The following is a 22,230-nucleotide window of genomic DNA, read 5'->3' on the forward strand; positions in this document are numbered from 1 at the left end:
TTTCAGGTCTACCACTATAAGAACATTATAGTGCCATTTGTATACCCACAGAATATTCTTGACAAGGAAATTAAAATTTATTTTTCTGTTAAACTTCTTTTTAGTGAGATGTGTTTAATTATTTTCCCTTGGTGGGAAAAATTAATTTCTCACTATGTCCCCCTTGAGAAGCACTCTGGATCTAATACCTATGCTGCTACTTGTTGGTATGGAAATATGATCCTGTAACTTTGTGATATTAGTTGAGGTTAGGTATTTCCTCCTCATATTTCCATTTTTTTTCTGTTTATTGTCTGAAAATGCATCCTAATTTAGCAGCACTTAACAACCTAGTGCAGATTTTAGACTTGGGAAAAACTTTGGGATAAATTCCTGCTATGCACTAGTAAAAGAGGTTAAGACCTGTAGAGAAAGTCAATGGATTTTTATGCAGCAGAATGCCTCATGTTGAAAATAGAGGCCCTGGTAGTTGCTGGTGGTGTCGCAGTCATGGGTCTTATAGCAATTTCACATGAAGCATTTTGTATAGTTTTGGTAAAATTATGCTGATAGGCTTTCTGACCTAAAATCAATCTCTCTTCCATCATCTAAGAAATTCACTGACATTTAATTTTATTTTTATTAAATGAGAGCAAGCAAGTATTTAGGATATAGTGTATGAAGTCTTTAGAAATCTTTTAAGCTTTACCTATAAAAATCTTTGACCTGAGAGTGCTTACTGCTAGAATTCAAATGTTTCCATTTTCTCTGTGTTGTACTTTGAGACTGAGATGATTAGGAGTGTGGGGTTTAGGAATGGCAGAGGGTTGAAGAGCAGTAAAGAAGGAACTTCACAATATCATACTGAGGAAAGAAGAGTCTGCACTCAGAAACATCTGGCTAAAAAGTGGAAAAACAAAATCTGGGGTCTCCAATCTTGTACATATTAAAAACGTTCAATTAAAATGGTGAAATAAATGACAATATTTTTCCATTTTTTTTAGTCAGATGGGCTATGTGTTTAAGTGAACAATCTTAATTTTTATTTAGAACTGTTAGAGTGTGCTATCATCAAAACCTTTCAAGTAACACATTTAAAGATGAATTTTTACTTTGAAATTATGGAGATTTGGCTTTTTTGCTTAAGACTGTCATTCCCCAACATAATACCTAATTTCATCCCACAGTATGTAATTTAAAATGCCAGATAACACCTATAGGTGTTACCCAGAAGGAAGAAGTTTTGAATCCATTTTTTTTACACATGAAGAGAAACTCAAAGTTGATGAAGAGGATAGGAAAAGAAATGCAAGATTATGATCCTTGAAAGGGTCAGTGATGAAAACTATTCCTACAATCCAAAAGTTGATAGCATTTTGGGCTTGTAGAAAATGTAGTTAGGGAGAGGGTTGGGGCCTTTAGCATTCTCTAAGGAAACCTTTTTCTCTTTGGAATTCTAAAGGCAGATTTTACCTGGTAAATCTGGGCATATTGGTTCTTATTGATGTGTTCACTGTTTGCATAAGAGTAACTAAAATTCTCAATTTATGGTTCCAATCTCTAATTACAATTCATTTCTGAACTCATGACAACTTTCCCAAACCTGTTCTCCTTTCATTATTTCTTCTCACTTCCTTTTCCTCCATCTACATTCTGGGTTTTATTGTTCTTTGTTTCCATTATAGTCAGTGACTTGGAGATTGTAGTCAAAGGCAGGGAAATAGCAGGCAACGGAACGGGGAGCTCAGATTCTTTTCTTAAGCTTGAATTTGTATTCAACTTTGGGGAGCTTTTATAAAAATAGGGTCAGTAATGCCTCAAAGACCATTTATTGGGATCTTCTCTTAATATTTTTCCTTATTTTTATTAAATTTATTGGGTTGACGTTGGTTAGTAAAATTATATAGGTTTTAAATGTACAATTCAATAATACATTATCTATATATTGCATTGTGTGTTCAGCACCCAGAGTCAGTTTTTCCATCACCATATATTTGACTCCCTTTACCCTCTTCTACCACCTCCTACCTACCCCCCATTACCCTTTGGTAACTACTGAACTGTTGTCTGTATCTATGAGTTTTCCTTGTTTGTTTGTTGCTTTCAGTTTAATATCCCATATATGAGTGAAATCATATGGTTCTCGATTTTTTCTGTCTGACTTATTTCCTTTAGCATAATAATCTCAAGATCCAACCATGTTGTTGCAAATGCCAGTATTTCCTCTTATGACTGAGAAGTATTCCATTGTTCATACGTATCACATCTTCTTTATCCAATCATCTATCAAAGGACACTTTTGGCTGTTTCCCTGTCTTGGCCACCAAGAATAATACTGCAGTGAACATAGGGGTACATATATCTTTACAGATAAATGTTTTCAGATTTTGGGGTAGATACCCAGAATAGGGATTGTTGGGTCACATGGTAATTCTATTTTTAATTTTCTTTAAAAAGTCGTCTTTATTCAGCATCATGATCAGATTATTACATTTAGCAATTAACAGCATGGGTGCAAAAAAACAACACAACTACATTAAAACCCTTTGTTGAAGTGCTTTACACTTTCCACAGAACAGAAACTAAAATAACCTGTTATACAATTAGTCACAGATACAGTCCTCGAGTTCTTTGCCCATACACACGAGTATTGGCTAACACGTATTTCCTTTATAGCAGCTAGACCCTGCCACCACTTTGCTTGACTGAGTTCACAAATCTCTGTAACCTGTATCTTCCCTGTCACTTCTCTGGCTCTCCTCTCCCACTGAGCTTTGTTTCCTGGCAGTAATTAAAACCTTCTGCCATTGCTATAGCTGCTCCTGCCACTGGAACCGCCATAGCCTTCTTGGTTTGGCAAAGTGTTGGCCTTCACCATCATAGGGGCCAGAGCCTCTGCCTCCAAAGTCTCCTCCTTTCATGGGTCCAAAATTTGAAGATTGATTGTTGTAGTTGCCAAAATTCTTGTAGCTTCCACCACCTCCACAATTGCTTCCATCGATACCAAACCCGTCATAGCCATCCCCACTGCCACCATATCCTCCACCACCACGACTGACCAAAGCCACCTCGACCACTGACGTTTCCTCCACGACCAAAGTTGTCATTCCCACCAAAACCACCTCGTTGACCACCACCGAGTGAGTTTCCAGAACTACTTCGACCTCTTTGGCTGGATGAAGCACTAGCCATGTCTTGCTTAGACAGGGCTTTCCTCACCTCACAGTTGTGGCCATTCACAGTGTGGTATTTCTGAATGACAGTCTTGTCACCAGAGTCATGGTCATCCAAGGTCAGAAAAGCAGAGCCTCTCTTCTTGCCACTGCCTCGGTCAGTCATGATTTCAGTCACTTCAGTTTTCCCACTGTTCAAAATCATCTCTTAGGCGATGTTCTTTAGAGTCTTCTTTAATGCCACCCACAAAAATATTTTCCACAGTGCAGTGGGCACCAGGTCTTTGAGAGTCTTCTCCTGAGACAGCCCTCTGTTCCCACAACTCTTCATCTACCTGTGTGGCCCTGCATTCACGGCTGCACCCAGCTCCTCCATGGTGGCACAACGTGACAAACCCAAAGCCTCTGGAGCACTTGGTGTTTAGGTCTCTTATCACCACACAGTCTGTGAATGTATCCTATTGTTCAGGATGGTTCCCCAGACTCTCATCGATTGTCTCAAAGCTCAAACCTCCAAAAAAGAGCTTCTGCAGCTGTTCAGGCTCCTTGGGAGATTCTGACTTAGACAAGATGACCAGGGGAGGGGAGACTTCAACAATGCCGACTTGGCGGTGTCCACTGACAGAAAGGAGTGATCTAATGAACGTATCTCTATTTTCAATTTTTTGAGGAACCACCATACTGTTCTTTATAGTGGCTAAACCAATTTACATTCTCACCAGCAGTGTGTGAGTATTCCTTTTCTCTACAACTTCTCCAACACTTATTATTACTTGTCTTGTTCATAATAGCCAATCTAATAGGTGTGAGGTAGTATCTCAGTGTGGTTTTGATTTGCATTTCCTCAGTAACTGGTGAAGTTGAACTTTTTTTTTCATGTATCTGTTGGTCATTTGTCTTCTTGGGAAAAATGTCTCTTCAGGTCCTCTGCCCATTTTTCAATTGGATTGTTTTTGTTGTTGTTATTGTTATATGAGTTCTTTACATATTTTGGATGTTAGGTGCTTATTGGAGGTGTCGTTTGCAAGTATCTTCTCCCATTCAGTTGGTTGCCTCTTTGTTTTATTGATGGTTTCTTTTGCTCTGCATAAAATTTTTAGTTTGGTATAGGCCCATTCATTTATTTTTGCTTTTATTTCCCTTGCCTTTGAGGTCAAATTCATAAAATCGTCTCTGAATCCAAGATCCATAAGATCTATGCTTTTTTTTTTCTATGCAATTTAGTATTTCAGGTCTTCGATCTATTGCTTAGGTCTTTGATCCCTTTTGAGTTAATTTTGGCATATGGTGACAGACAACACTATAGTTTCATTCTTTTGCATGTGGCTTTCCAATATTCCCAGCACCATTTATTGAGAGGCTTTCTTTTCTTCATTGTATGTTTTTGGCTCCTTTGTTGAAAATTATCTTCCCATGTATTTGTGGGTTTATTTCTGGGTTCTCAATTCTATTCCATTAATCTGTGTGTCTGCTTTTCTGCCAATAATATGCTGTTTTGATTGTTGTTACTTTGTAGTATAAATTGAAGTCAGGGAGTGTGATACCTCCAGGATTGTTCTTTTATCTCAGTATTGCTTTGGCTGCTCTGGGTCTTTTGTAATTCCATAAAAATCTGATGACTCTTCGGTCTATTTCTTTAAAAAATGCCATTGGGATTTTGATGGGGATTGCATTAAATCTGTATATTGCTTTGGATAATATGGCCATTTTAACTATGTTAATTCTTCTAATCCATGAACATGGATTATCTTCCAATTTCTTTGTGTTTTCTTCAATTTCTTTTAATAATGTCTTACACTTTTCAGTGTATAGGTTCTTTACATCCTTTGTCAAGTTTATTCTAGGTGTTTAAGGCTTTTTGTTGTATTTGCAGAAGGAATTTATTTTTTCGTTTCTCTTTCTGAAATTTCATTGTTAGTATATAGGAATGCAATGGATTTTTGTACCTTGATTTTGTATTCTGCAACTTCACTGTATTTGTCTATTGTTTCTAATAGTTTATTTGATGGAGTCTTTAGAGTTTTCTATATAAAGAATCACGTCATTGGCCATAAATTACAATTTGACTTCTTCATTCCAATTTGGATGCCTTTTATTTTTTTCTTTTGCCTGATTGTTCTGGCTAAAACTTCCAATACTATGTTGAATAACAGTGGTGAAAGGAGACATCCTTGCCTTGTTCCTAATCGTAGAGGAAAACCTTTCAGTTTTTCACCATTTACTATGATATTAGCTAAGGGTTTGGCATATAAAGCCTTTATTATGTTGAGGTAATTTCCTTCATTACCCATTTTACTAAGAGTTTTTATCATCAATAGATGTTGTAGCTTGTCAAATGTCTTTTCTGCATCTGTTGATATGATCATATGATTTCTATCCTTTATTTTGTCTATGTGGTGTATCACATTGATCGATTTGCATATGTTGAACAAGTCTTGTGCCCCTGGAATGAACCCCACTTGATCATGATGTATAGTCTTTTTAATGTATTGTTTTATTCTATATGCTAGTCTTTGTTTAGGACTTTTGCGTCCGTATTCATCTGAGATATTTATCTGTAGTTTTGTTATTTTGTGTTATCCTTACCAGGTTTTGGTTTCAGAGTAATGTTGGCCCACCTTTGAGTGTTTCAATGTGTGGCTCTCTCAGACGTGTTTGTGTGGTGCACAGGGAACTCTTTATTGAATTATAACTGTTCAACTTGTAACTTCAAGGGGAGAAATCAAGAGGGACCCTTCATACTGCCATGTTTCTGATGTCACCCTACAACTCCAGATCTCCTCTTGATAAGAATACATTGAAGGTGAGAACAAATTGGCTCTCCACAATTTGGAAGGTGGTGCCTGCTGTCGTAAATTGTATGTAGAAAATATATTTGTCCTCCCTCATTAAATGGTAACAGCATTACCAAAGAATTATGTCATGGACCTCAACTTACAGGGCATCCTCCCTTTTGGAGATGGTATTTCTATATTATTTTAAGCATTGAAGTTACGTAAATACTTAGTCAGAACAGGGTAAAGTTAGTTTTCATCTTTATGAATGAAGTTACTGGACAAGTTAGTTTTCATCTTTATACCTTAGTGGTGATCTGTAAAGTCAGGATGAAAATCCCCAACTTATAAGATTTTGGGGGGATGTTAAATGAAAATAAGTATTTATAACACATAATACAGTTTAGTAAATTAGTTTTGTTCTTCTTAATAAAAGCCTGATAAGGGATGAGCTATACTAACCCATAAGTGGAATGAGCAAAGTCACAGAGTACAATTCCCTATAAAAAGCCATATTTGGGAAGGGCAAACTTTGTTTTGTTTTAGCTATGAGAATGCAATTATGTACCTTTCTCACATTAGTGATATGGGATGTAAGTATGCCTGCATTAACCTGCTTAGGTCTCCTTAAGCTTAAATACACACTGTATCTGTCAATACATAGTGCACAATGTCTGGATGAAAAGGTGGAAAGGTTTAGTGAAAGAACTGGGTATTTACAAAGCTTAGATATTGGGATAATAAAGTCATAGACTTTTTGGCTAATTTTTTTCATTTTCATGTGGAGGTGTCCATGACCACAGCTGTGTGAGGTCTTGTCTATGCAAAGGATGGTCACAGCATTGGTGGTGATCTGATTGAATTGTCTTAGTACGTTTCTAAATCTTTGGGTTTACCAAACTTCTTAAATGGGGAATATTTTAATCTGTGTTTAATTGAAAAGAAATAAAATCTGTACGTTTGCTTTTTTTTTTTTGGCAATACACTTGATAGACATTTAACCTCTGAGTGTTCTTCCTAGTGTCAAAACTATGTGAACTGCCTTTTCATGTGCTTTCAAAATCTTGACTCATTGGTTGACAGTGTTGGTCTTTTTCTAAAAATTTCCTAGACTTGCTGAAAGTTCAAAATGACTGAAATTAACTTTATCCATTGAAAACTCCCACTAGGGATATAATTTCATGCAGACGGATGTCAAATCTCATGCCAACAGTAAATTAGAGGTGGTGCGAACCTACTCCATTATTAAATCTGTCCAAGTAGCGAGGCAGGTATGTACCTGACAGTGCATTATTTTAGTATATGATTTACCTCATAACAACACTTGGAAAAACTTCCAGTGCTTCTGCAAAATTGCCATGTGTCAGGGTGACTTAATTTTTAATATTTTTTAACAGTGAAGAATGTGAATGTGTAAATTAGTTAATTTAAGTTGACATATGCAGAGTGAAAGGGAAGGAGCACTGGCACAGACAGTGGGCTGAGAATAAGAAGCCATGAGATCCTACCGCCTGTATTCAGTTCTATACTTGCCACTTAATAGTCAGATTAACACAGATGAAAGTGATGAACCCATAACAAGCACTCAATTAATGTAACTCTTGATATACATTTACGAGGTCTGGCATTTAAGTTCACAAACTCATCCTGGAAAAAGTGCTCCATACCTCATTCGTGAATATCACTACAGTCACCTTCGAAGTACTTTCCTTGGGAAGCTATACACCAACGCTAGCACCTAGTCCACCCTTGAAAGAAATTTTGGAACTCTTTTTCTGGAATGGCCATTAGAGCTGTGCATCATATTACCCTGATATCCTTAATGTCATCAAAATATCTTCCTTTTAATATTCCCTTTATCTTCATTTGAGTAGAGAAAGAAGTCATTGGGAGCCAGATCAGGTGAGTAGGGAGTGTGTTCCAATATAGTGATTTGTTTACTGGCTAAAATCTCCCTCATGAACAGTGCCATGTGAACTGGTGCATTGTCGTGATGCAAGAGCCATGAATTGTTGGCGAAAAGTTCAGGTCATCTAACTTTTTCAAGCAGCCTTGTCAGCACTTTCAAATAGTAACTTGGTTAATTTAACTGTCCAGTTGGTACAAATTCATAATGAATAATCCCTCTGATGTCAGAAAAGGTTAGCAACATCGTTGCAACAAGTTTGCGAACTTAATTGTTATACCTCATATATGGTAAGGTAATCACAGTAGTGACATCCTATCACCTTTGCCATATAACATAATCTAGTTCCGGGGTGACATTTCATCACCTTTGCCATGTTCTATTGGTTAGAAGCAATAGGTTCCACAACCAAAGGAAGAGATTATACAAAGGTGAGGGAATCATTGAGAGAAACTTCAAGGACTGTCTGCCACAACTATCATCACTTGCTAGATTTTCAAAATAGCCTCCTGACTTATTCCTGCTTCTACCTTCTCTGATCCTCACTCATTAGTTAGAATGATCATTTAAAAAATTAAGCCACAAAGCATCATTCCTGGGCTCAAAACATTAAATGGCTTTTATTTTAATCACAGTAAAGGACAAGTCTTTATAAGGTCATGCATGATCTGAACATTTACCTGTCTGAACTTATTGTCAGAGACACCGCTTATTCTCAGTCTGAAGTGTTTTTCCTAGTGAGCTATATGTATTACTCTTTTATTTATTTCAAGTCTTTGCTTAAACATTATCCTTTCAGTGAGGACTTACGAGAATCCCTACTCCCTATTTAAAATTGTGACCTCCTCCTCCTTTTTTTCCCCACTCAGCCATTTCTTTTCTTTGTCCCATTTTCCTCCTTTGTCACCATCTGATATCATATATAAAGTTTGCTTTTTAAATTTATGTTGCCCACTGCTCCCACTTGAATATAAAATTGATGAAGCGTGGCTCCATGAGAACTGTTTTAGTCCCTGCTGTCTCTCTAGCATCTAATTAGTACCTTTCACAGAGTGGACACACAACAAATATATGTTGAATAAATGAATTAATACATTTCATCAGGAATCAATTCCTTGATATAGACTTATTATTTAAACCCACGGAAATACTCACCTCATAAAATTCTACCGAAACCATTTTCTGTTCTAATTTTTCTTTCATTGTATGAGTTTTTATATATGTAGCATGATGTGTGGTACTATATATATGCATGCTTTTATTTCTAATCTCTTGGGGAGTTCTTGAGGGTTGGAATATTGGCCCCGTTGGTTTTCAGTAACTATTTATTGCTTCATTTTGAAAATCATACATTAAGGACTGATAGAGTCCTTTAATATGCAAACATATGAACTTCTTTGTAGAAGTCCAATTTGGTTATATAAAAAACTAAGTTACCTCAATCTGTGCTTTTAGATGTTTACTTAACACTCTCGTTGGCCTTGTTGGGTGATCAAGGGATTTTGCTACTATCTGGCAGTTAAGGAGGGGTCAAATAAAGTTCTAGGTTTAATCTTAAAAACCTCAGAACTATATATGTGAAAACCTTTGATGTGGCTTTTGTAGCAAATCTTTTAGTTTTTAAACTGCTTTGAGACATAATTGATATACAATAACCTTCACGTATTTAAAGTGAACAGTTTTTTTTTTCCTTTTTGACATACGTATGCGTCCATAAAATCTTGACCACAGTTGATATAGTAAACATCCATAAACCCCAAAGTTTCCTTAAGGCCCTTGGCAATCCCTCTGTCCTTCTCCTCCTAAGTGTTTCTTTGCTCCATGATTCCCCAGTAACTACTGATGTTTCCGTTACTATAGATTTGTTTGCATTATTTGAGGTTTTATATCATTGCAATCATACAGTAGGGACTCTTCAGTCTGGCTTTCTTTACTTAGCAAAATTATTTTCAGATCATTCATGTTATGTGCATGACTCCTTTGACTGCCGAGTAGTATTCCATTGCATGGATACACTATAATTTGTTTTTCCATCTACCTATTGATGGGCATTTGGGTGGTTTCCATTTGGGGGCTTTTACAAATAAATATTCTATGTGTATTTGTTATGTCCAAGTCTTTGTATAGACATACATCAAAATGTTTTCCAAAGTGATTATTAATAGCAATGTATGGGAGATCCATTTGCTCCACATCCTCTCCAATGCTTTATTGGTCTTTTTCATTGCAGACATTCTAAAAGGTGTAAATTGATATCTCATTACGATTTGAATTTGCATTTCCTTCTTTGCTAATAATGTCGATATCTTATTTGACATTTGTATATCTTCTTTGGTGAATTATCTTTTCAAATCTTTTGCACATTAAAAATTTTTTTTCTTATCACTGAACTTTGAGAGTTCTTTATGTATTCTGGATACAACTCCTTTGTAAGATGTATGCTTTACAAATATATTCTTCCAGTTTTTGGGTTGTCTTTTCATTTACTTAACAGTGTTTTTTGAAGAGCAAAACTTTTAATTTCAATGAAGTCCAACATATCAATTTTTTTTTTATAGATCATGTTTTTGGTGTTGTATCAGGACAACAGTTTTAATCTTAAAGTGACATGATGATTTGTTTAAGGAACACCTTAACATAGAAATATTATACAAATTGAGAACTGAACTACAGCCCAGTTAGTTCTAGGTGCCTCTGTCCTCTAAACAAATCTCATTAAATTTAATTAATATTTTGTCCACTTAACTTTAAACTGCCTATTATTTATATACGTACATATCCCCCTAGTCCAGGGTTTCTCAACTTTGGTCCTATTGATATATCGGGCCAGATAATTCTTTGTCATAGAGGCTGTCCTGTGTATTGTAGGATGTTTAGCAGCATCCCTAGCTGCTACCCACTAGATTCCAGTAGACGCCTCCAGTTGTAACAATCAAAGAAGACTCCAGACGTTGCCAAATGTCCCCTGGTGGGCAAAATCACCTCTGATTGCAAACTATTTTAGTGTATTGCACTGATGGACTTGATTCTGGTTCTGGCTGTCCCAGGCTGCCTGACTTGTTCTTAAACCCAGATGATAAACCCACAAAAATAACATTGTTCCTTTCTCCCTTGATTTAGCCACTGATAATACAAAGAGAGACAGATGTCCCTCTCTGAGCTCATGCCTATGTAAATGGATCTTCCCAAACTACCCACTAAGTTCCTCTCCAATGGGATCCATTGCATTCTCTACTTGAATGGAATTGGATATAGGAAATACACGAGTCCTTTTCTTGTGGTGGACACAAAGAATGCTAGGTGTCATATTACTCCTAATTCTGGAGATGGTGACTTTCTACCTTATAAGTTACCCAATTCTCTTGCTTTCTATTAGCAGTTACATTTGATACTAATTTGGATGTGATTTTTTCTGACCCTTTACTTCAGATAGAGTGTAGGCTGTCAGTTAAACGGACCCCTAATTAATAACATTTGTGCAGTTTTAGCTCAAAGGATAAATACATTTTTCAATATCATGAAGAAATAATATAGAAAAATTTGGAGGGCAAGCAGAGGCAGGAAATCACTTGCAAAATAATCACCATTGTAGATATCATTTAGTGTTATTTTCAGTTTATGATACCCATGGCAATAATTTTTTCAAAAATATCCACTTCCCATTTCAGACCATTTATAAGTTTTAGAACATAACTTGGTATTTTAAAGGATTTTTATTTCTCCATTGCTAGGGTTCGGGTTCCCTTGGAGAAGATTGGGAGTATCTTCTCCTTATATGACAAGGAGATGATATTTCTACCATTACAATTTTAGAAAACAGCTAAGCTTCCTGTGTTGTATTGTAAAACTGTAGGATATGAATTTCGTTTTTTTTTTTCCCTTTTAGGAATACAATTTATAGGTGACACAGGATGGAGTTTGTAAGCAAGACAAATGTCAATAATGGGAGGTAATTTCTTGCAACAGGATTCTGCAGGAAATTGATGGCTAAGATTGAACATCCCCTTCAGGCCAATATACCACATTAAAAGATTGTTAGTGAAGTTAAAGGAGCTCACAGGAAGATAGTATTATGAGATCTACTATGTATAGTAATGATTCAAATAGTGGTAGTTAGGCCATTCTGAAACAATAAACTTGGTGGCAAACCATTTATTTTCAGGGCAGGGAAGCAAGTGAATGGTGCTTTTAAGCCTTTAGGTCACCAACAGGCATCGCATTATTTTACTGGGTAAGCCAATTGTAATTCACCCAAATTGCAAGGCAAGTTGCTGAAAGTCCTTTTATTGTAACCATCATGCTGAATGTGGGATGGCATTTTTCATTTCAGGCTGAGAAAGTTAGAAAAGAACAGTGATTAAATGCTGGGAGTCATTGAGAATGTGATCTGATTCCACAAATTGACAGAATTCAGAAGGAAGGCTCCTGTCATCACCCCCTCCTCTATTTTAATTTTTTTTTTCTAGAGTGGACGGTTCTCTCCATCCCTCGCTTCCTACTTCCTTTCTCCATTTTATTATTCAGTGCGTCAAAGAATGGAAATTCTGTTCTCTCTCTTTGGCTTTAATTTGTTTCCTACTTTCTGTCTCTTTACAACCTCTTTTCCTCTGTTTCTCTCTGCCTTGTCTCCTTCCCTACCTCCTCTTTGATCCTCTGCATATCGTTTCTTGCTATGTCATATTTGCAGTTTGTGATAGAAACACAAGGAACTATAGTTCTGTTTCTGTCCCAAGGAATTAGCTCCTATATCCCAGGAGCAGTATTGATTGTTTCTCTTCCTGGTTAGCTACTTAGTACTTTTCTTTCAAATTGTTTTCTTAATTATCAAAACTAGTCCTGCTTAGGCCCCATGGGTCCAGTGTCAGAAATGGGAAATCATTAGTCACATGCTGCCATGGAAAGAAAGCCAGAAACAAATACAAGTTTCTTCTCAATTCTTATTTGAGGAACAGGAAATCACTTTGTGTTCTGGGATAAATAGGTTATATGGCTCAGCATAGCACGTTTTGTTCACCAAGTTTGTATAAACAAGGATGTTAATTTATTTTAGTGGACTTGCGTATAGTGAAAAATAAAAAAAAGGTACCGGTTTCTCCTATTAAATGGAGGCAGTGTAGTACAGCTGGCAGAAGCGTGGACTACTCCTACCTCTGTGACCCTGCACATATGATTTAACTTCTTCAGGACTCATTTTTCTCATAGAGGGTAGAAATAATAGTTCCTCTCTTGCAAGTCTGTAAGATTAAATGAGGTAATGCATGAAAGACAGACTACGCTGTATGCTCTGGAATCAGAACTTTGTTTATTTTTGGTTTTGTCACTTGTAGTACATAATTTAACCTTTCTATGTCTGACTATAAAACAGGGGTGGTTTTCAAGAGTGAGTGAGATTATAACATTAAATACGTGAAAGCCTTCTGGTACATATGTGATTATAAATGTTACTGCATAATGTTATCCTTTTTAAGAAAACACTTTTAGTATAAAAGATATGTAAGGAAAAATTGGAAGTATTAATGGATTTTCCTAATAAGTGTTCTTTTTGTGTGGGGCTTCTTTGCTCAATGTTAGTTTGTAAGAGTCATTCATGTGTTCACATATAACTATTATCTGTGCATTATTATTGCTATTAGAGTGTTCTATTGAATGCATGTAATAAAATTAAGTTATCCAATCAACTATGAATGGACATTTAAGCTGTTAATAATGCGATTGCTGTGAACATTCTTTTATCTATCTCTTGGTGCATGTGAATGAATTTGGTTGAGTCTCTACATAGGAATGAAACTGCTGTGTCATAAAGGGTGAGTCATCAGCTTTGGTAGATCACGCCAGACTTTGTGAGAGTACCCATTTCTCCTCATCCAAAGACTTACATTGTCAGTCTTTTAATCTTAGATATTCTAATAGATGTTTAGGGATATATCATTATGGTTTTCACTTGCATTTCTCTCAGGATTAGGATCAACTTTTCATCTGACTGTGGGCCTTTTGAATATATTAGGTTGGTGCAAAAGTAATTGCGATTTTTGCAATTTTTTTTTTAAACCTTTTAAACCGCAATTACGTTTGCACCAACCTAATATACTGTGTGGTATCTTCATTCTAAATTTATATCTCCTTTATTAATTCTATGAATTGCAAACATCATCTCCATTCTATGAGTTTTCTTTCAACTCTCCTGATACCTTTGGAGAGAAAGAATTTAATTTTGACACAGTCAAAAGTATCAATCTTTATCTTTATGGTTAATGCTTTCAGTTTTTCTTTAAAAACAAAATCCTTTCCCTTCCCTGAGGATTTTATAACATTCCTCTCTATTCTTCTGAAAGCTTCATCATTTTGGTTCAAAAATCCATCTGGAATTAATTTTTCTGTATGGTAGAAGTCTTATTTTCTTCTCACATAGATATCCAACTATCCTAGCATCATTTATTGAAACGACTATCCTTTGGCCATGGTTCTATAGTGTCGCTTGTGTCATCTAGCAATGCAGAGTCCCTGTATCTGTATGTCTATTTCTAGGATCTTTATTTGGTTCCATTGGTATATTTTCTTTTTCTGCCAACAGCACACTGTTTTCATAATTGCCACTTTAGAACAAATATATATAACACTTTATAACAAATAGAGCAAGTCATCACTCCCTTGTCATTTTAAAATTTTCTTGGCTAGTGCTTCCCAAAGTGTGTCTGAGGTCCATGAGGTCCCCAGAATCCTTTCCAGGGGCACATTATCCCAGCTACACATATATGTGTGAGGCTGGATTTTATTCATATACTTCAAACAAACAGACTTATTTCTGAAGAGGTTATGAGAAAGCAGTATAGGTTAGTAAATATGCAAAACAGGGCCACTGTATTTACCAATTATTTGTTTTGAAAAAACATAGTATTATTATGTGAAAACATGTTCTTTTAAAACATAATGTATTCATTGTTATTTTAAAAGTAATTAATCTTAAATATTTTAATGTGTTCCCAGTTTTAACATCTAATATAGTAAGTATCAATACATGTTATCCATGTAAATTAAAACTCTGCAAGGTCTTCAATAATTTTTCAGAGCACAAAACAATTGAAAATAGGTAGTCTTGGCTATTCTTCATCTTTTGCATATTCATATAAGTGATAGAAACAGCCTGTCAAATTCCACAAAACCATAATTCATTGAATTGTGATTGTATTGAGCCTATAGTTCAGTTTGGAGAAATTGATTTTTTTATATTATGTCATTTGGTCAATTAAATGTTACTTATCAATTTATATAAGATTTCTTGCATTTCTCTCAACAATGTTTTTCTAGAGAACGTATATTTACAGTCTGTTTTAGTTTGCGCTAATATAAATAGTATATTTCTGCTTTTTGTTGCTAGTATATATGGATATAGTTGAATTTTATATATTGATCAATAATTAAGTCTAATAGTTTTTCTGCATTTTGGTTTGGATTTTCTACTTAGATCATCAAGTCCTCTGCCAATAATGGCATTTTTATTAATTTATTCATTTCCAATTCTTATACCTCTATTTCTTGCGTATATTTCTATTTCTGCTGGGTTCTGCAGTAAAAAAAGGTTGGATAGAAATGTTCATAGCAGACATATTTGTCTTGAACCTATTTACAAAGAAAATTTTCAACTTTCACCACTAAGTGAAAGCAAGTTTAAATTTTATAGGTTTCCTGTAATTATCCTTTCTTCCATTAAAGAGGTTCTTTCTAGTCCTAGTTTGCTAAGAGTTATAATCATGAAAATGAATATTGAATTTTATCTCATGCTTTATCTGTACCTATTGAGATGATTATATATTTTTTTCTTTTGTTAATGTGGCATACTATATTGATTGGTTTTCAAATGTTAATCCAACATTTTATTACTTAAGTAATGTATCCTTGTTGTCATTTTAATATATTTCTAAATTAGTTTTGAAATAGTCTATAAATTTTCTTTCTCAAAATAGCCTTCATATTTGTATTCTAGTTGAGCTGATATTAACTGTTTGGTAGAAGTCATCCTTGACACTCTTGGGGCTGGTTTTCCTTCTATAAATGTTTCAAATTATGGATGCAATTTCTTTAAAAGTAATAGGATTATTTACATTTTGGTAAATTTACATTTATTGGCATAATTTTCATAATACATTCTACATATATATATTTAATATCTGTAGAATATTGGAGTTTCCTTTTCTCTTTCTGAAATTGATTTTAAAAATATTTGTCTTATTTTCTTGAATTGTCCTTAGGGATTTATTAATTTATTGTTCCTTTCAAAGAATCAATTTCTCTCTTTGCCAATTCTTTCTATTGTATGTTGGTGTCTATTTCATTAATTTGTGTCCTTGATGTTATTTCTTTTCTATCTAATTTTTTATCCCTTTTCTAACATCTTGAGATGGATGCAGAATTTATACATTTTTCCATCCTATTCCTTTGTCATGTATAAAAGTAAGGCAGTAAATTTCTCAATATAGATTTAGCTGCTCATAACTTTGATATGTAGAATTTTAGCTGTCATTTAATTTAAAAAAATTAAATTCCCTTGTACTTCTTTCCTTGGATTCTAAAGAATTATATTTTTTAATTTCCAAACATTATGGAAACATATTATTGATTTCTATCTTAATTCTATTGTGATCAGACATTTTCTGTATCATTCTAATAATTAGAAATACATTGAGATTTACTTGGGTCAGTTTTTGTAAATGTTCCAAGTATCTTTTAAAAGAATTCACATTCTATGACTGTGGGGTGCAACATTCCATCTGTATCTATCAGGTCAAATTTGTTAATTGCTCTGATGTTCTATACCCTTACCATGTTTCCCCTAGCTTTTCTATGTGATTGAGAAAGTTTTGAGAAGTTAAAAATTCCTACTAGTACTGTGGTTTGCCAATTGCTTCCTTTTTTTTTTTTTTTTTTTTTTGTTAAGAATTTGTGGATGTATTCTTTTTCTTTCCTTTTTTATTTTTAAAGATGGTATTGGGGAAGGGGAACAGGACTTTATTGGGGAACAGTGTGTACTTCCAGGACTTTTCTCCCAGTCAAATTGTTGTCCTTTCAATCTTAGTTGTGGAGGGTGCTGTTCATCTTCAAGTTGTCCTTTCAGTCTTAGTTGTGGAGGGCGCAGCTCAGCTCCAGGTCCAGTTGCCATCTGTTGCTAGTTGCAGGGGGCGCAGCCCACCATCCCTTGCGGGAGTCGAAATGGCAACCTTGTGGTTGACAGGACGCTCTCCAACCAACTGAGCCATCCAGCACACGGTGCCGTGTTCAATCTTAGTTGCAGGGAGCACTGCCCATCATCCCTTGCAGGACTTGAGGAATTGAACTGGAAATCTGTGGTTGAGAGTCCACTGGCCCATGTGGGAATTGAACCGGCAGCCTTTGGAGTTAGGAGCATGGAGCTCTAACCGCCTGAGCCACCGGGCTGGCCTGACAATTGCTTCTTGCCAATTGCTTCATTTTGTTCCTTTTAATGCCTGTTGCCCTTAAGTTTACTTAGTTTGAATTAATTTAGCTACTTCAGTTTTAGTATTTATTTTTCACATAGCGCATTTAAAATTTTCATCTTTTTACTTTCAACAAACATTCTGTATCTTTATATTTTATAGACATCTCTTGTGAGAAGCAGGCATGTGGGTTCTTTTTTTATTGTAATCTTATAATCTTTGTCTTTTCATTGAAGATTTTAGTTCAATTACATTTAATGTAATTACTAAACTCTTGGTAATTACTATTTTTGTGTGTGTTACTTATTTTCTAAACCTCTTTTTGTTCTCTTTCTGTTTATTTCTTGTTTTCTTTATATGAATCTATTAGTTTATATTATTCTGCTTTGTTCACTATTTATTTGGACTCTATACATTACTGTACCTTTTCTTAGTGGTTATGCTAGAGATCATTAAATGCACATTTGACTTACTAACATTAATTATTAATTTTATCCTTCTCCCATACAATGTAAAGACCTTAGAACACATTAAATCAATTCATCTATCCATCTTTCACCCAGATACATGTATGTCTATATATGTGAAGATATGTGAATATACATTTATTTGCATGTATATGTATATATTTTTCTTCTTAGTGAGAGCTTGCTTTTAATGAATTCTGTTTTCAATTATATAAAAATGTCTTTATTTTCCTTGCATTCTTATTTTCACAGAATATGGAGTTTAACATTGGTAGTTATTTTCTTTCTGCACAATGAAAGTATTAATCCATTTTCCCTTAGTTCCATTATTTCTGTTAAGAAGTCAGTGTAAAGAAAATTTGGCTTTTTCTTTTTTTTTGGCTATTCATTCTCTCTGTGTCTCTGATTCTGCAGTTTTACGTGAAGTATCTGTGTTCAGATTTCTTTAAATTTAGTGTGCTTTGAGATAAATTGCATATCTCAATCAATGAACTGATGTCTTGAATCAGCTTTGGAAAATTCTTGTTTATTATATCTTTAAATATTGCTTTTGCCCCATATGTTCCTCTCCTTCTGGGGTTATAAGTATACATATGTTAGAACTTCTCATTGTATTCAATATGTCTCTTACCTATTCTTATTTTTGCTTTCCCACTATGTTTAATTCTCAATAATTTTTTTGCTCACTCAACTTCCAGTTATCTCATTCTCTCTTCAGCTTTATCTAATTTAGTGTTAAATATATCTGAGTTCAAAATTTTAATATTTGTATATTTAAAATATGGAGATTTTTGTATCTTTTTCATATCTTCAAAGTGATTTTTTTGTAGTTTCCAGTTTTCTGCTAAAATTTTTCAACTTCTATTGATTCTTGAATAGAATAAGGAGTTTTTTAAAAATCTGAGTTTGATAATTACAACATAGTAAGTCCCTCTTTAAATCTGACATTTGTGTTTCTGCTACTTTTCCTTTATGTTAGTCTATTTTCATATTTTCTGGATGTGAGTTTGAAAAATTGTTTGTAGAAACAATTAGAGGCCTAGAACATTTTTTTCTTCCAGAGAAGATTTTATTGGCTTTTTCCGTAATATTTTTCCAATTTTTCTATTTGTTCTCACAGGAGAGTTTTAGTCTGTATCACTTAGTTATTCTTTGTAGGAAGTGTGCCCAATTTCATCTTTTTTGAATATAGGAATGACATTTGTCTGTGTCTACCTGCTAACGGTTACCAAATCTTAGCAGTTTTTAAAAAACTCCAACAATGGTCTAATGAAATTATTCAGTGGTTTCTTTGTACAATATTTAGGTATTCTGGAAAGTAATTTATCCAAAGGTCCAGAGGTAGTATTGTTTTATTGTTGTTCAACTAATTTTTAAATGTAGTAGCCAAGAAATATTTTTATTTGAACTTAATTACAGAGTTCTTTATGCTAGCAGTGGATAATGGTTCTTTAAGCCATTTTTGGGTGACACTATTGTGGCCATATCATAAACACTAAAGACAATGTTTATATTCCTTTCAGCTTTGAGACACAATTCATCTACAAACTTAGCTCAGGGTTTCTAACTCCATAACTTCCACACTAGGAAGGTTTCGTATTACAGTGATAAGAATACAGGCATTGGAGTATCAAAAGTGGCTTTAAGTCCTGAATTACCCCCTTCTAGATATGTGGCGCTGGACATATTAATTAGCCTCTCTAAGCCTCAGTTTTCTCGGTTGTTAAGTAAAAATGGACAGTTTTTAACTCATAAAATTGATGTGAGAGTTAAATGAGATTATGCATGTAAACTGCTAATCACATTGCCTGGCACTCTTTGAACACTTTATAGATCTTGGCTATTTGTTTATTGTGAGGATATGCTATTACTGTATTTCATTTAAGAATGCAGCTTGATTAAAGAAGACCTCAATCTCTCTGGCTCTGGTATCATTCATCTGAGCACTTATTTCTATAAGAAGATACAGAGCAAGCTCTAGCTTGAGCTGCTCCTCATGGTAATTTTCACTAGAATTACTTTCTAGGCATGTTCTCTGACCACATATATGTACACTTGTTCTTGAATCCAGTACAGATCATACATTTATGCATGTTTGATTTTATGAGTTTGGATTCTTTTGATATTATATCTACCTTTCATTATTTTATCTATTATAATGGTTATCGTGTTTGTCCATGAATAACTGTTCATTCAGGTCATTGATAAACATTTTACACTCAGCAGAACAAGATAATATTGCAATTAATTATGTGTAATAAAATCTGGCCTGAAAATCTTCATAGACAGTTCAGGAAAAAAAATAACAATTGAATTGAGCAGGAGTGTCACTCTGGTGGCTTATACAAATGACTATATTCTTTTCTAAGGGTGAATAGACTTTTGAGTTCAGTAATTTCTCCAGATTTTTCCTGGACAACAAGTCAATGAATTAGAATGTAGTTTTTATCATTTGAAGACTAAGACATCATTTTCAAAATTTAATTCCAGAATTTTGCTGGAATTTTCGCACATATTATTGCCATGAAACCACTCTTATGCTTTCCATAATATGGTCATTTATGTCTGGGAGAAATGTACTTATTTGAAAGGGTTACTTGCTTATTCTTACATCTTCATGAATAACTCTAAGTTCAGTCTTCTTAAAAATAGCAATATTTATCCTATATCTTTTAAATACTAAGAACTTCTTATAACTTTTGTGACCTAGTTTTATTGATGCTATAACATACTTCCTTATGTGTTGTTTTTACTACTTGAGATGTCACGATCTTCCTCCCTCCCTTTGTGTGACAGATGAATTATTTTGATGGCAAGAAATAATAGGTTTTAGGTGTATGTGTGCATGTTTGCTTGTGTGTATGAGAGATTCTTGCAATAGATTGTTATACCTTCTACTTTAGTAGAACAATTAAGCCATAACTATTCTTATAAAAGCAAAGTAGAATCAAGTGCATTTAAAAATCATCACTAAAGTGTTAAGATTACAATATATGCTGTGTTTAGATATATATTAAATACATTAAACATGCACATATATAAGGTGCTAAGTCAAATAATTGAATAAAATGACTATTATTCAAAAGTCATTTTTTTAGTGTACCATATGGTTACTTACAGAATAATATAATTTTATAAATACAAGGGACATTAGCAAGAATTTAATTAAGGATTCTTATTATTCTACGGACCAAACAGAAACACATTAATGGGAAATAACTTGCCTTAAATCACATGGTTTTGGTGGTGAGAGGGACAATATCCATCTCCTGATTTCCACTATGTTTTGACCACTTGCTCTTATAATCCAAATGTTTACTACATGAAAAGAACTGATTTCCTGGTGTGGCAGGATTTAGTAAGTGTGTACTGTTCAGTCATTCTGTGCAAGGAAAAAAGGGCAAAATGGAACTTGTGAAATAATTGCTGCAGTAAGAAAAAGAATCCACCAGTGAATTTCTCCTTTCCTTTGATGTCTGAATTTGCAGAAGTAACCTTTGGGATCAAAGAAATAAAAGATACATTCCAGTATCACCATGTGTGGAGGAAGCAGGATCAGGCTTGTGGCAATAATATGAAGTTCTCAGGCCTTAAAGGTTTCTTCATTAATTATCTTTGAAAAGTTCAGTTGTTTGCTCTGAACAAAATGAAAACATGGGCTGCAGGAACAGAATAAAATATCTAACTCCTGGGAACTGCTCAAAATATTCCTCATAACCTTTACACTGGGCACAGTAAAATGTTAACAGCATTACTAGGTAGTGAATTTCACGTCCTTTTCCTCTCTATTTAAACCATCTTTGTATTCTGTCTCTCTCTGTTTCCGTGTCTGTTTGTTTGTCTCTGTCTCTCTTTCTCACTGTTCAGTGTATCTTCAAAATCCGTCTCTGACTTTTTATCTGCATTACTGTAAACCCCTTGCTCACACTTAGTCTGTTCCCTTTTCACGCAGACACAGCCTCAAAATTGATTTCTCAAAATTCTTCCTGAGAAACTCTCTCTCAGTATTCTAGAGGAACAGGGAGGAGGTATTAGAGCATTCAAGAGCTGTGTCACTGCTCTCAAATGTTTTTCTCTCCTAGAATGTTTGCCCTCTCAGGTTTATAAGTGGCAAGAGAGAAAAATGCAGTTTTAAGTCAACTGGAATATTCCAAGTTATAAACAAAATGCTGTTTCATAAGGCGTCATATAAAATGAATAATCTTTATAGCCTCATTAGCAAGTTGGTAGTAAAATTTCAAGGTGGTTTTTATCTATATGCAAATATGTTGAGTGTTTCTTTTGGAATCTGTCTCAGAAGTAATTATATTTGGGATGTTGAGTGTATGTACCCCCTTTCTTTTTAAATGTATATGTCATCCTTAAATAGCATTGACAATTGCGCTGTAGTTACAGATAATAGTGAAGGCCCAAGTGTTTTTTTTTTTCTTTTTGACATGTTTAACAAAGCAATAACATTGGGTATATTGTAAACAGCAATAC

The 22,230-nt window shown here is 34.5% G+C and overlaps 1 pseudogene across 1 annotated transcript; it reads right to left on the minus strand.

Moving 5' to 3' along the window:
- Positions 1 to 2,721: 2,721 nt before the first annotated feature.
- On the minus strand, positions 2,722 to 3,832 carry LOC308506007 (heterogeneous nuclear ribonucleoprotein A1-like; annotated as a pseudogene). Its single transcript has 2 exons — positions 3,664 to 3,832; positions 2,722 to 3,597 (listed from the first exon to the last, which is right to left on the minus strand). The product of its transcript is annotated as a heterogeneous nuclear ribonucleoprotein A1-like (transcript).
- Between the last annotated feature and the right edge of the window lie 18,398 nt (positions 3,833 to 22,230).

The sequence above is a fragment of the Rhinolophus hipposideros genome (genome assembly GCF_964194185.1).
Source record: "Rhinolophus hipposideros genome assembly, chromosome: 12".
In the NCBI taxonomy this organism is placed as follows: Eukaryota; Metazoa; Chordata; class Mammalia; order Chiroptera; family Rhinolophidae; genus Rhinolophus; species Rhinolophus hipposideros.